This window comes from Acipenser ruthenus, chromosome 3 (assembly GCF_902713425.1).
Source record: "Acipenser ruthenus chromosome 3, fAciRut3.2 maternal haplotype, whole genome shotgun sequence".
Taxonomy (NCBI): domain Eukaryota; kingdom Metazoa; phylum Chordata; class Actinopteri; order Acipenseriformes; family Acipenseridae; genus Acipenser; species Acipenser ruthenus.
Window position 1 is genome coordinate 48,623,848 of NC_081191.1, and position 15,443 is coordinate 48,639,290.

Here is a 15,443-nt window from a genome sequence, read left to right on the forward strand (position 1 = left end):
GTCACAAAGAACCCTCGAAGAACATCCAGGGATCTGCAGGACTCTCTCGCCTCAGGTAAAGTCAGTGTTCATGACTTCACCATCAAAAAGACACTGGGCAAAAATGGGATTCATGGCAGAGTAGCAAGGCGGAAACCATTGCTCACTAAAAAGAACATTAATGCTCGTCTCAAGTTTGCCAAAAAGCACCTGGAGGATCCTCAAGAGTTTTGGAACAATGTTCTATGGACAGATGAGTCAAAAGTGGAACTTTTTGGCTGACATGGGCCCCGTTTGTTTAGCGAAAACCAAACGCTGCATTCCACAGTAAGAACCTCATACCAACGGTCAAGCATGGTGGTGGTAGTGTCATGGTTTGTGGATGCTTTGCTGCATCAGGACCTGGACGCCTTGCCATCATTGAAGGAACCATGAATTCTGCTCTGTATCAGAGAATTCTACAGGAGAACGTCAGGCCATCCGTCTGTGAGCTGAAGCTGAAGCGCAGCTGGGTCATGCAGCAAGACAATGATCCGAAACACACAAGCAAGTCTACATCAGAATGGTTTAAGAACAAGAAATTTAAAGTTTTGGAATCGCCTAGTCAAAGTCCAGACCTAAACCCCATTGAGATGTTGTGGCAGGACCTGAAACGAGCAGTCCATGCTCGAAAACCCACAAATGTCACTGAGTTGAAGCAGTTCTGCATGGAGGAGTGGGCCAAAATTCCTCCACGGCGCTCTGAGAGACTAATCAATAACTACAGGAAGCGTTTGGTTGCAGTTATTGCTGCTAAAGGTGGCGTAACCAGTTATTGAGTCTAAGGGGGCGATTACTTTTTCAAACGGGGGCATTGGGTGTTGCATAACTTTCTTTAATAAATAAATGAAATATGTATCAAATTTTTGTGTTATTTGTTCACTCAGGGTCCCTTTTATCTAATATTAGGTTTTGGTTGAAGATCTGATAACATTCAGTGTCAAAAATATACAAAAATGCAGAAAATCAGACCAGGGGCAAATACTTTTTCACGGCTGTGTATATATATATATATATATATATATATATATATATATATATATATATATATATAAAGAGGTCGGCACGGGTACCCGTCTGGTTTTAAATTACCCGACGATACCCTGGTCTTTTTTAACTACCTGGGTATCGATTTATTAATTTGAGAATTTAAAGAAAATGTAGAAAATATGACCGTATAGTTGTAAGGGACGCGGGTCTCTGGCCGGCGTAATAAAGACAATGTTAAAACAAGCTTTTGCATTAAGCCTTTTCTTAATTGACAGGTGCGACAGGCTGACCGGGGTAAGGAGACTCAGAGTCAGGATGTGCAGGGAAAATAAAAGACTTTTAATTAAACAAAATACACTAAACAAAAGGCACGATGGCCAACCAAAAAGACAAACACAAAAACAGGCTTTAAACACAAACTATACAAAAAGAACCACTCACTCTCTCACACAGGTCTTCTCACTCTCACAAACACTCACCAACTAACATATCCAACCACTCCCTTTTATAAAGGTTCTGGGCTAATTGGGCAATTCGCACCTCATTAGCCCAGGCACATTCCACACATTCCTCACACAAACTCACTCACTGAATCACACCCCAAACTCACTCATACCCACTCTAAACAATACAAAAAACACAGAACCACCACAAAATAGGCTGCACCCCATCACAACAGGATATCAATGTTTTACAGAAAACATCAGAAAGAAAACAACATAACAACATCCTGTTGGTTTATGTCAGTGTGGTAAGGATGGCTGTAGAGTGATGTCAAACCAGGGAAATGAAACCAAAAACCAGGAATGGCGGGTACCTGGTTCCGGATTTATATATATATATATATATATATATATATATATATATATATATATACAGCTCTGGAAAAAATTAAGAGAACACTGCAAAATTATCAGTTTCTATGGTTTTACTATTTATAGGTATGTGTTTGGGTAAAATGAACATTTTTGTTTTATTCTATAAACTACTGACAACATTTCTCCCAAATTCCAAATAAAAATATTGTCATTTAGAGCATTTATTTGCAGAAAATGACAACTGGTCAAAATAACAAAAAAGATGCAGTTTTGTCAGACCTCGAATAATGCAAAGAAAATAAGTTCATATTCATTTTTAAACAACACAATACTAATGTTTTAACTTAGGAAGAGTTCAGAAATCAATATTTGGTGGAATAACCCTGATTTTCAAGCACAGCTTTCATGCGTCTTGGCATGCTCTCCACCAGTCTTTCACATTGATATTGGGTGACTTTATGCCACTCCTGGCACAAAAATTCAAGCAGCTCGGCTTTGTTTGATGGCCATCCATCTTCCTCTTGATCACATTCCAGAGGTTTTCAATGGGGTTCAGGTCTAGAGATTGGGCTGGCCATGACAGGGTCTTGATCTGGTGGTCCTCCATCCACACCTTGATTGACCTGGCTGTGTGGCATGGAGCATTGTCCTGCTGGAAAAACCAATCCTCAGAGTTGGGGAACATTGTCAGAGCAGAAGGAAGCAAGTTTTCTTCCAGGACAACCTTGTACTTGGCTTGATTCATGCGTCCTTCACAAAGACAAATCTGCCCGATTCTAGCTTTGCTGAAGCACCCCCAGATGAGTCCAATTTTCAGCTTTGCCCAACACCTGGTCGTCTAATGGTTAGACAGAGACCTGGAGAGGCCTACAAGCCACAGTGTCTCGCACCCACTGTGAAATGTGGTGGAGGATCGGTGATGATCTGGGGGTGCTTCAGCAAGGCTGGAATCGGGCAGCTTTGGCATGAATCAAGCCAAGTACAAGGTTGTCCTGGAAGAAAACTTGCTTCCTTCTGAACTCTTCCTAAGTTAAAACATTAGTATTGTGTTGTTTAAAAATGAATATGAACTTATTTTCTTTGCATTATTCGAGGTCTGACAACACTGCATCTTTTTTGTTATTTTGACCAGTTGTCATTTTCTGCAAATAAATGCTCTAAATGACAATATTTTTATTTGGAATTTAGGAGAAATGTTGTCAGTAGTTTATAGAAATAGCTATAAATAGTAAAACCAGAGAAACTGATAATTTTGCAGTGGTCTCTTAATTTTTTCCAGAGCTGTATATATATATATATATATATATATATATATATATATATATATATATATATATATATATATATACTTCAGGTATATAGGTGGCCAAACCCACGGCTCTTTTGCATTGGCTCCTGGTGAAATGCTGGGTGACGCACGCCGAAGAAAGAGAAAAACGAAAAGAGAGAAAGTAAAAATAAACACAATGTTTATCATTTGTGTTCTTTGTATTCATTCGTGTTAATTATTCTTTCTTCTCTCTCATTCTCTTGCCTGTTTCTTTGAGCCTGCATGTTCACGCAAGTATATTTTGTCACTTTTTGACTTTCGACACCGCTCGCTGGCGCATGCGTATTTCTAAGCCAGATGTTCAGTTTAAAGTAAATTTCATAATTTTGAATAAGTTTGTTTTCACAGAGACAATGGCATTGAGCAAACCCTCCATGAGTTATAAACGAAAGTATGAGGCTTTAAACCAGACTGGGAGAAAGAGTTCACTTTCACTGAAAACAGTGGTAAACCTGTGTCTCATCTGCAACAAATCATACAAAACACATTTTCATCTTAATATCCTCCTGGATCAGGCTTAAGGCAGATGCTGCTTTCGGTGTTCAGTAAAGAAGCTGATTTAACAAGTTTTGTATGGCAAGCATGGAATATCACTTGTGGCAAACGTCCTTATTCAGGAGTGTTGGCGGTAGACTATAGAATGCATGTTTAAATGTTATATTGCAGGTCAAAAATGTATATGATATTACATATCTTACGTCTCGTCATGAGCAGGTACTGTAATCCCTTTCAAAATAAATACAGTGCATTTGTCATCCATAAAGCTCAACAGTATTTAATACACGTAGCAGTCATACAAAATAAAAAAAAACAGCATTCAGATCTTGTCAAAAAGAATCCTTACAAAAATGTGTTTTTATGTGGTGTTTTTGGTGAAATCAGGTCAGTTATTGTATTTTGCTTCATAATAACTGAATATATTTTATTTAAAGTGCGTAATACATACGGTACAGTATAAACAGAAATAACGGAAAAACACCCGTGTTACATTTAATGTTTAATACACTGTAGATCTACAGTACAATACAAATTACACAGAAACTGTGTAGGCAATGTTCTATCCCTTGTTCTTGTGTATTTTGCTGCCATCAAGAGATAGTCTAACAACTACTGTACTGCACAACAATGCTAGTATTTAAAATGTCTTGCTCGCAAACATTCATGTTTTACAGTACGTGTCTTGCGGCTCTCGACCATATGGAAATTTTGGTATGCAGCTCGTAGGGTCAGGAAGTTTGGCCACCCCTGATATCTATATTTATGAATCAGTCCTTAGAAATTCTGACATGTGATTGGTTAAAACCTCATCACATGACCAAAAATAGATCCAACTATTGCCCCTGTGACGCTGCTTACGGTCAATAGTTTATTTTACAAACTCCCTCAAATTATGTCCTCACGTTGAATGTCCTTCCTCTCTTCACACAACAAAGCAAAATGGTGGACAACAGAAAATGTATTACAAAATAGCCTACGGCTTTGGGCATTATAGTCCCCTGTAGGTTACTATAGTTCTTCCCTCGGGGGCCATAGTTTCCCACTATAAGCCTCCTCCTGTGCATATTTACTATATATAAAATTATTGACCCGAGGTAAGACTATTGTTACTGACAGGGGGCCATAATTGCACCCTGGAGGTAACAATTCCCAAGGGGCATTTAATTTTAGTTTTAATCACCATTTTAGTGTTTGGAGCAACTTTCTTTTGTAGTATGTTTTGTAATTCATTTTCTGTTACATGCACTTTAATAACTTTGGCGTGGTTTGTTGGAATTGCCCACAGATTTGCATGTTCCATTGATTTCCAATGTTGTGAAAGTGTGGGGAGTTTCATGGTGCCACCTTGTTCTGTTTCTGATATCTGGATACCCGTTTTTTAGTAAAGGTCACTTTTTTTCCCCTATACTTAGTGTTCCGCATTTTTGATTTTTATCTTTTATAAAATGTTCTGGAAATTTTTAGGAGTTTATTTCTGATTTTTAGGAGTTCTGGTTTCTCATTAAGTATAATGTCCCTGCCATGTATGATGAAGCAGACTCTGTGCAAGTCAAGGCCACATTTTCCCAACGTTTGGGCAATCACTGTGCTGACGGAAATAGTATCTACAGAAAGTATGAACATGACATCAGCACAAAACAAGCCAGGTTTATTCACCTTGAAATCATAAAAAGAAAAGAAAATTGACAGACCTGGGTGGTGCAAGCCATCAGTAGACGCGTCAAAAATCACAATGGACATTTTCATCAATGCGTTCCATTAGTTTACCAACTAAAGCATCACCATTTTCTATCAAATATTTCCAATTAAGATTGTCAGCATTAGGCAGCTGATGGACAATACTGTCGCACAAAGTCACCTATACATACCTATCTGCAATAAACAGTGGCTGTCCAGCAAAGCACAGCGCTCTGACAAACGGTCGTGCAGACATACTTAAGGTTTGAACAAAGGTACTGTTTTAAAGTCGATTTTACAACCAGCTCAAAAGGGAGGTAAAACCCCTCCAATATGCATGAACGTTTTTATGTGTGGTCAGATTGGCAGGCTCAAGAAACCCTGTGAATTGGGTAGCATTTGGTTGAATACCTTTTGAGATACAGAATGGCAAAAAAAACCCTGCTGTTTTTCTTTTTATTTATACACCTGTATCTCAAAAAAGTGTAGCAAGGAACCACACTTGGCATACACATAGTCCTAGGGGTGTAGATGTGCAATGGGGTATTTATATATTTTGGGGGTTCCTAGTTTAACAGAAATTGAACCCCAAAGATAACGGTCTGACGTCACTGCTGCCTGACGTCATTGCTAGGCAGAATGACTTGCGACCGTTCCATTGCACTGTATAGGGAGACATGGAATATATATCATTCACCACACACATGTGTTTCTGTCTGGATTAAAACTGGTAATCAGTGTTTTTTGTGTTTGTGCCTTTAACACTGGAGAAACTAATAATAATTTGTTAATTTAGGTAATATGATTTTCATTTTCCCCCTCTCACTTTTGTTGTTATGGTACGGTCGGGAGTTCAATGATACTGTTCCATTTCACAAACAAATGATGTTCCCCAGCATCAATCTCAAGCAGTAGATACTATACAGTGCAGTTTATAATCTGTACCGACCGGATGAGAAGGAACATCTGCACAGACATACATATTTCTTTCAGAGGTACGTAGTGAGGTCCACATTTAACGAAGTTTACCAATAATAAAATGTTGGTTGACAACAAGACATAAATGATAACATGCTCCTGTTTGCAGTTTATAAAAGAATATTCCGAAATGCAAATTATTTTGTAAAGGCATGAATGCATTTTATATGTTTATTCCTACCAAAAATGACTTATTTGAAATGTCACTTGTGAAAATAAACATACTGCTCTGTATCACCAGATTTATATACCGCCATTTTAAAATTCAAACGCAGAATTAATTATCCCCCATATTGTTTATTAGTTTATTACAATGATATGATATTGCAATTAATACAACACTTGTCAATTTCAAGCATGACAGAGTTGTAATTGATAGAAAAACATTTTCAACTTGGGCAGTTGTGTTCCACAAAGGGAAAACCATCAGCCATGGTCACTATGTTGCCTGGGTGCGAAAAGATGAGCAATGGTTTCAATGTAATGAATGCACACAGTGCATCAGACTGCCTAAAAACCTGCAGGATTCTTACATGATCTTTCTGGAGAGAGTGGACAAAGCCACACAACATGAAGTATAACTGCCCTCAGCACTACTGTTCAAAGTTGTCCCAACCTCTCCAGCCTCAGGTATAGTCGTTGCTGTCCTCTCCTCTCCAGCCTCAGGTATAGTCGTTGCTGTCCTCTCCTCTCCAGCCTCAGGTATAGTCGTTGCTGTCCCCTCCTCTCCAGCCTCAGGTATAGTCGTTGCTGTCCTCTCCTCTCCAGCCTCAGGTACAGCCGTTGCTGTCCCCTCCTCTCCAGCCTCAGGTACAGCCGTTGCTGTCCCCTCCTCTCCAGCCTCAGGTACAGCCGTTGCTGTCCCCTCCTCTCCAGCCTCAGGTACAGTCGTTGCTGTCCCCTCCTCTCCAGCCTCAGGTACAGTCGTTGCTGTCCTCTCCTCTCCAGCCTCAGGTACAGTCGTTGCTGTCCTCTCCTCTCCAGCCTCAGGTACAGTCGTTGCTGTCCTCTCCTCTCCAGCCTCAGGTACAGTCATTGCTGTCCCCTCCTCTCCAGCCTCAGGTACAGACGTTGCTGTCCCCTCCTCTCCAGCCTCAGCTCCAGTCGTTGCTGTCCCCTCCTCTCCAGCCTCAGGTATAGTCGATGCTGTCCTCTCCTCTCCAGCCTCAGGTACAGACGTTGCTGTCCCCTCCTCTCCAGCCTCAGGTACAGTCGTTGCTGTCCCCACCTCTCCAGTCTCAGGTACAGTCGTTGCTGTCCCCACCTCTCCATCCTCAGCTCCAGTCGTTGCTGTCCCCACCTCTCCATCCTCAGGTACAGTCGTTGCTGTCCTCTCCTCTCCAGCCTCAGGTACAGTCGTTGCTGTCCCCTCCTCTCCAGCCTCAGGTACAGTCGTTGCTGTCCCCTCCTCTCCAGTCTCAGGTACAGTCGTTGCTGTCCCCACCTCTCCAACCTCAGGTACAGTCGTTGCTGTCCCCACCTCTCCATCCTCAGGTGCAGTCGTTGCTGTCCCCACCTCTCCAGCCTCAGGTACAGTCGTTGCTGTCCCCTCCTCTCCATCCTCAGGTACAGTCGATGCTGTCCCCTCCTCTCCAACCTCAGGTACAGTCGATGCTGTCCCCTCCTCTCCAACCTCAGGTACAGTCGTTGCTGTCCCCTCCTCTCCATCCTCAGGTACAGTCGTTGCTGTCCCCTCATCTCCATCCTCAGGTACAGTCGTTGCTGTCCCCACCTCTCCATCCTCAGGTACAGTCGTTGCTGTCCCCACCTCTCCAGCCTCAGGTACAGTCGTTGCTGTCCCCACCTCTCCATCCTCAGGTACAGTCGATGCTGTCCCCTCCTCTCCAGCCTCAGGTACAGTCGTTGCTGTCCCCTCCTCTCCATCCTCAGGTACAGTCGTTGCTGTCCCCTCCTCTCCATCCTCAGGTACAGTCGTTGCTGTCCCCACCTCTCCATCCTCAGGTACAGTCGTTGCTGTCCTCTCCTCTCCATCCTCAGGTACAGTCGTTGCTGTCCCCTCCTCTCCATCCTCAGGTACAGTCGTTGCTGTCCCCTCCTCTCCATCCTCAGGTACAGTCGTTGCTGTCCCCTCCTCTCCATCCTCAGGTACAGTCGATGCTGTCCCCTCCTCTCCAGTCTCAGGTACAGTCGTTGCTGTCCCCTCGGGCATGGATTAAAAATTTTCACATTTGAAAAAACTTTATATACTTGGTGTGTGTCTCTTTTTGATTTTCCAGGATGCCTTCTGCAAAACAATGGAAATTCAATGGCAAAAACTTTGTTAAAGTAACTATAAGGTTTTGTTGCAAAAGTCCAAAAGGCTATGAAATTGCAAGTTAAGGTAGCCACGCAACCTTAACTCTGCACCCTTATGTGTATGTTTCCTGTCACACTTGACATCACATATGACATCATTAATGACGTCGACAATTACATCAGTAAGCACATGACAAATTCTCCCCGAAGACTGGCCATACGGAAGTCATTGTGATTGGTAACATGTTCAGTAACTGCATTAGCATTCCAACACTGTTTGCTGTCAAGCTAATTATTTCACCAGTGTTCTAAAATCAATAAACTCAGAATACAGTAGTGCTATAGAATTAATTAGGGCCCTTCCATGCATTACTGGAACTAATGTTAAACCATGTTTCTCCAAATGCTATCAGCAATATTCATGCAAACAATATTTTCTGTATCTGGAATCTGCAACATTGGCTTTCTTCTATTAACTGCACTGTTTGACATGGTAAAAGGAGTCCCTGCATTTTCTGCAGTATGCGTATGTTTGCACTGTGATTAACCTTTTGAGTAAAATGTAATGGAAAGTGTTAACATACATGTAGGGTTTGACATATTGCATGTCCCATTCATTTTCAGATACTCCTTTCCAAAATCTGATACTCATCACTACATACCTCAACATGAATTACACATTTCTGAGTACAAGGAATTCTGTTGTTCGTTAAAGCACACATTGACAGCAAACATTGTGGGAATGCAAATGCAGTTACTGAACACGTTACCAATCAGAAGGACTATGATTATGTTATGTCCGTATGGCCAGTCTTCGGGGAGAATTTGTCATGTACTTAGTGATGTCATTGATGATGTCATATGTGATGTCTAGTGTGATGGGAAACATACACATAAGGTTGCAGGGTTAAGGTTGCGTGGCTACCTTAACTTGCAATTTCCTAACTTATGGACTTTTGGATAAAAACTTAACGTTACTTTAACAAAGTTTTTGCCATTGAATATATATATATATATATATATATAAAATGAATGCTGGATTGCCGTTATTTCGCTTGGGATTGCTCACCGAGAAGCTCTTACTGATAATATGGGGTCGGTATTTCCAGTTTCATTATGTTACACGGATAAAATGTGTTCGATGTGATGTGACACAGTAATTAACCGAATGTATAGCCTGCTTGAATACTAGTGATCTGTGACTTCCAGTGAATTTAAAACTATCTGAGTGAAGCTTTCATTTCTGTTCAATGAAGATCGCTTAAAAAAAAAGATTTATTTAGGTTAGCAGGTTTCGTGTTCCATGAATTAAAATACCAGGTTAAAATGGCTGACTGTCTACCTTTACTTGTAAGCCTGTGTTTTTTTTCATTCTTTTCATCAGTTAAATCCTTTACATTTAAAAATAGTCTCATATTAGAAAAGTGTTAAGGAATAGAATTTGTTTTTCCATTTATAACAAAAAAGTTGCCTTCTTTTAGTAGACAACATTTTTTAATCGCACTGTAAGTTTAACAGTAGCCTGTAATATAATCACATTGTAACTACAGATTAACACTAGACTGTAATAAAATGACATTGTAACTACAGTTTTACACTAGACTGAAATAATAAAAGTTAGTGAAGTTAGCAAGCGGTTCGCAGTTCGCAGTTCTCTATTCCACCTCACTTTAATCCAGCTCGCTATTCCAGCCTGCAGTTCATTATTCAGCATTTCTACAGATTGCTAGTCTCTACTCCAGTTTGCTATTCATTTTTTCCCAGCTTGCTATTCGTTTCTACAGCTTGCTATTGATTTTTACAGCTTTCTATTTTTTTTGTTTGTTTTTTTGCAAATAAAATACATGAGTGTGGAATTTTACCGTGGTTTGATGTTTGCTCTTTTTTTCAGTTTTCGAAATGTAGATTAAAGAAAAAATGAAAAATGAAAAGAACAAAACTATTTTCAGTTTTCCAATTTCTGAAAACGGTAATCTCGTCTGATAACTTGCCTGTCACTGGCAGCTCGTACAGCTGTTTCCACACCAGACAGCCAATGGGAAGCCTACCTGTCTGCATGCAGGAATCACAAGCTTTCCTATTGGCTGAATGCACAGGATTTGACGGCACCAGTGAACTACTCACTATCTGCAGCGCTCAATCAGAAAAAATGTAGAAACACATCTAGGATAATAATATAAAAACATATATAATATACCGGTATTATCTGGTATTATACCGGTATTATCTAGGGTAGCCTTTTCAGGTTTGCCCCTGTCCACATCACCATGGAACGTAGTTCCGCCCGGGGTATTTACACTGCCTACTTCCTGACCATCTTGCTATTAGTGTTTCCAGCTTGCTATTCATTGCTGTGGCACCTATATTGAATAGCTAGCTGGTGTTTTTGATCTACGTCCTGACCAGCTAGAACCACCAAACTTTATATGTGAGATGTACTTGGCGTGACCTACATTTTGACACCACCTACAGGAGCGCTGTGGTGAATTATGTGTTTGTGTTTGATAATGTGTTTATTTTAGCAGAGGTCTCACAGAGAGAGCACAAGGAGGTAAGTGACATGGCCACACAGCTGAGCTGGGATTTGAACCGGTACCCTGCTCATTACAAGCCTGTTTCTTTAACCACTGGTCCACACAGCCTCCTATTATATCTTTGTATTTATAAATAGGTTTTATCCAACTTGCTGCATCTTATCATTTATTTTAAACTGCACATCCCGTAAACTTACTGCATTTAAGTATTGTTTTTCTATTGCCTTGTAACACTTGTAAGTTGCCTTGAATAAAGGCGTCGGACAAATAATAATAATAATAATAATAATAATAATAATAATAATAATAATAATAATAATAATAATATTTTCAAGCCACTGAGGTCAACCGAATGTTATGCAAATGTTACTGCAAAATCTATACATAAAACCAGTTATATTTTCAAGTGAAACTTTAAAACCTGTCTGCATACAACAGAAAAAAAAAACTTGTGCAAATAAATGTTATGATTAATTATGTTAGTACCATGTCTATTCAGCCAGCTAAGCAAATAATAATAATAAGAAGAAGAAGAAGAAGAAGAAGAAGAAGAAGAAGAAGAAGAATAGCTTAAAGAATGAGCTTCAATTACATGAAAGATCGTAATGACTAAAAACTTGCATGGAATCAGTATATTACATAGGTGGGGCAGGAAGAATAGAGCCGGGGGAGCTACACAGCAAACAACAAAGTGCAACCAAATTGTTCATAAACTGAAATGCCTATATTTAAATGCAAGAAACATTTCAAATACATTTCTAGAATTAGAAGCCGTAGTCAATGTGGATAACTATGATATTATAGGGATAACAGAATCCTGGTTTACTCAAAATGATGGAGATGAGTTTAATATGGAAGGATATAGGTTAGTTAGGAAAGACAGACCTGATAAAAGAAGAGGAGAGGTTGCAATATACATAAAAAAATGACTTAGAATGGAAAATACTGAGAAGTAATGGCAACAACAGTGAATCAATATGGATTAAATTAAACAAAATCAGTTTGTGGCAAATAAATCAAAGGCAGTATATAAATCAAAGACAATGATATACCATTTCAGGAGAGCAGACTACAAAGGAATGCAACAGGAGCTTCTAAACAGAGACTGGGATAGAATACTAATAGATAATGAAGCTGAAAACAATTGGATTACATTTAGGGATACAATGTTAGAAATGCAGGATACATTTATCCAAAAAATGAGAAAAGGTCAACTAAGAAAAATAAACCACGATGGGTAGATCAATCTATTAAGCTGGTGTGGCGGAGTGTCCCGCCCCTATGTATTTATTATTATTTATATTTTTGTTTGTGGCGCAGATAAAAGCGCCGCGTATTTGTTATTTGTTATTTATAATTTGAAACCCTGTGAGGATGTGTGGCTGATCAGCTACTGATTATTTAACTAGCTGACAGTCACACATCCTTACCAAACGCGTGCAGACTGTGGCCGAGGGGTAATAAGATAATTAACAGCTAGTTAACCCCTCGGCCAGAGTATAAGAACCTGCAGCTGTCCGTGCTGCGGGGGTGAGTGTACAGAGGAGAATACGGGAGAACACGGGAGAGCGAGCGAAAAAACAATTGGTATATTTAAAATATACTTGTTTCTGTTTATTTGTTTGGCCATCGCGCCTTTTTGTTTTGTGTTTTGTTGTTTGTTTAAATCTTTTGTTTTGTTTTATGAGTTAATAAATACGCTGAGTGCAGTAGCATTCAGCTTCACCCGCCCATCCACTGTTTTGGTTTCTATACTTCCTGGTCCGTGACGTCACCACACCTCACCACTGCAAGCCATCCTGCCACAGCTGGGTATTAAAAATGTAATACAATTATATATTTCTATTAAATCAAAGGGAGCAGCCTCAAAAATAGAATACAGAGAGACCTGTAGATACCTTAAAAAGCAGACTAGGAGAGTGAAAAGGGAAATAGAGAGACAAGTGGCGTCAGATAGTAAACTTAATCCAAAAGGGTTTTTAAATATGTTAATGCTAAAAGGAAACTGAAAGAGGAAGTTAGTAGTTTACGTGACAGCAGTGGTAATTTTGTGACTAAAGACAACCAAATCGCAGATGTACTTAATCAATAATTTGTACAAGTATTTACAAAGAAGGATTTATACAATATACCAAGGTTTACAGAATGTACACAAACATCATTACCAGAGTTTGTTATAGAAGAGAATTAAGTACTAAGAGAGCTAGCAGCACTTAGCACTTTGCGGTCCTATGTCAGACCAGGTCCGACATTACAATTTTCCCTTTCCGGTCCGATGTCGGACCCTGTCCGACATCATCAAAAAGACGTAAAAAACAGGTCTCTAGTCGTTTTTTCTCTGGAAAAAGCCGAGAAAACCATTCAATGGCCGAGTTAGACCAATAGGTGCTGAGAGAAGCTGAAAAAAAAGGCACGTATCTGACCAATACATATAGCCCCGGCACCACAGAGATAACACGGACATAAACAAACAAGATAGCTTCTTCTGCATCCAGCGCTCAAAGAATATCACGGCCATTTGCAGAGCTTTTTGAGATGTTATAGTGATAAAATAATGACTTTGTGACAGGATGGCTGGGTGGTGACGTCAGGTCAGATGCAGGAAGGTAAACACACTGACACCAAATACTGCAGTTTAACATAAAGAGATGCGGCGGCGCCGTTTTTATTAAGTAACAATAAATAAAATATTTAAACAAAAACACTGTGCTCACAGAGCAAAATAAAAGATTCAAACAGAAACAAAATCACGAACACAAAATATAAATACAGGTCAGGCTGGGCAGTCGCTGTCACTGTTCCTGTATATTTTAAAGTTTGTTTTCTCTCTCTCCTCGCTCTCTCCACTCTCGCTCCTCATACACCCACCACGAGTGCAGCGAGCTGCAGGCTTTTATGCAGGTGACCATCTCCCGATTTAGCAACAAATTAATCACTTAATTCGGGAGATGGCCACCTTCTGCACAAGGTTTTTAAACTGCTGTGGATGGGGCTTCCCACCCACGCTACTAAACAAAATAATAATAAAAACACCCAATGCGGCTACATAACGAAAATAATAATAATAATAATAATAATAATAATAATAATAATAATAATAATAATAATAATCAACAACAAATACAAAATAACACAGGGGTGGAGGGGGAAACCCCGTTCTAAAAATAAACAAAATACAGTTACACAGCAGGGCTCTCTACCACCCTGCTACATATCCCCCCCCCCCCCCCCCCTTGTGCAACGCACACTTGGCCCCAACGGACACCTCCCCCCTCAGTCTCAAAGTCCCGGAAGAGGGGGAAGCAAGGTGTTTCTGGGGGTGGCCATGGTGGAATGTCCTCCATCCCCCACTTCTTCATGGCTAACAGCTCCCTCTTCCGGGGCTTCAGCCACACTATATCCTGCCGCGAAAATGCGGCTGGGGGACCTGGTCTCCTGACCTCCCCCCCTTCTTCATGGCCGGCAGCTCCCCTCCGTGGGGCTCCGACCACACAATCTCCGGTCGCGAAAGTGCGGCTGGTGGAGCTGGTCTCCTGACCTCCCCCCCCTTCTTCGTGGCCGGCAGCTACCCTCCATGGGGCCCTGGCCAGAGTGTTTCCTCCTGCATGGCAGGACTGGTAGTGACCCCAGGGGAAGCAGAGCTGGCGATGCCCCCAGGCGAAGCAGGACCCTCTGCAACCCTAAGAGAAACAGCAGCGGCAGACCCTCGGGAGGCGACGGCAGCAGCGGCGGACCCCCGGGAGGAGACGGCAGCAGAGGCGGACCCTCGGGAAGAGACGGCAGCAGCGGCGGACCCTCGGGAGGCGACGGCAGCAGCGCCGGACCCCCAGGAGGAGAAGACAGCAGCTGCGGACCCTCAGGAGGCGACGGCAGGAGCGGCGGACCCTCGGGAGGCAGCAGCAGCAGCGGCGGTTCCTCGGGAGGCGACGGCAGCAGCGGCGGACCCCCGGGAGGTGAACTCGGAAGGGGAGCCCCTGGCCATGGAGGCGGCAGCGGGAGCTCTACTTCTCCCTCTTACCCTGTAACCGGTGCGGAGCAACAGGCAGCCCCAGGCGATGTGGAGCAACAGACAGCCCCAGGCGATGCGGAGCAACAGGCAGCCCCAGGTGATGCGGAGCAACAGGCAGCCCTAGGCGATCCAGGCGTGGCATCCCTGAGCGGTGCAAGGCAGGCATCCCTGGGCGGTGCAAGGCAGGCATCCTTGGGCGGTGCAAGGCAGGCATCCCTGAGAGATGGTGAACTGGCATCCCCAGGCGATGGCGAACTGGCATCCCCAGGTGATGCACGACAGGGCGGCAATGGTCCCTTAGGAGGCGACGGCGGCAGCGGACCCTCTGGAGGCGA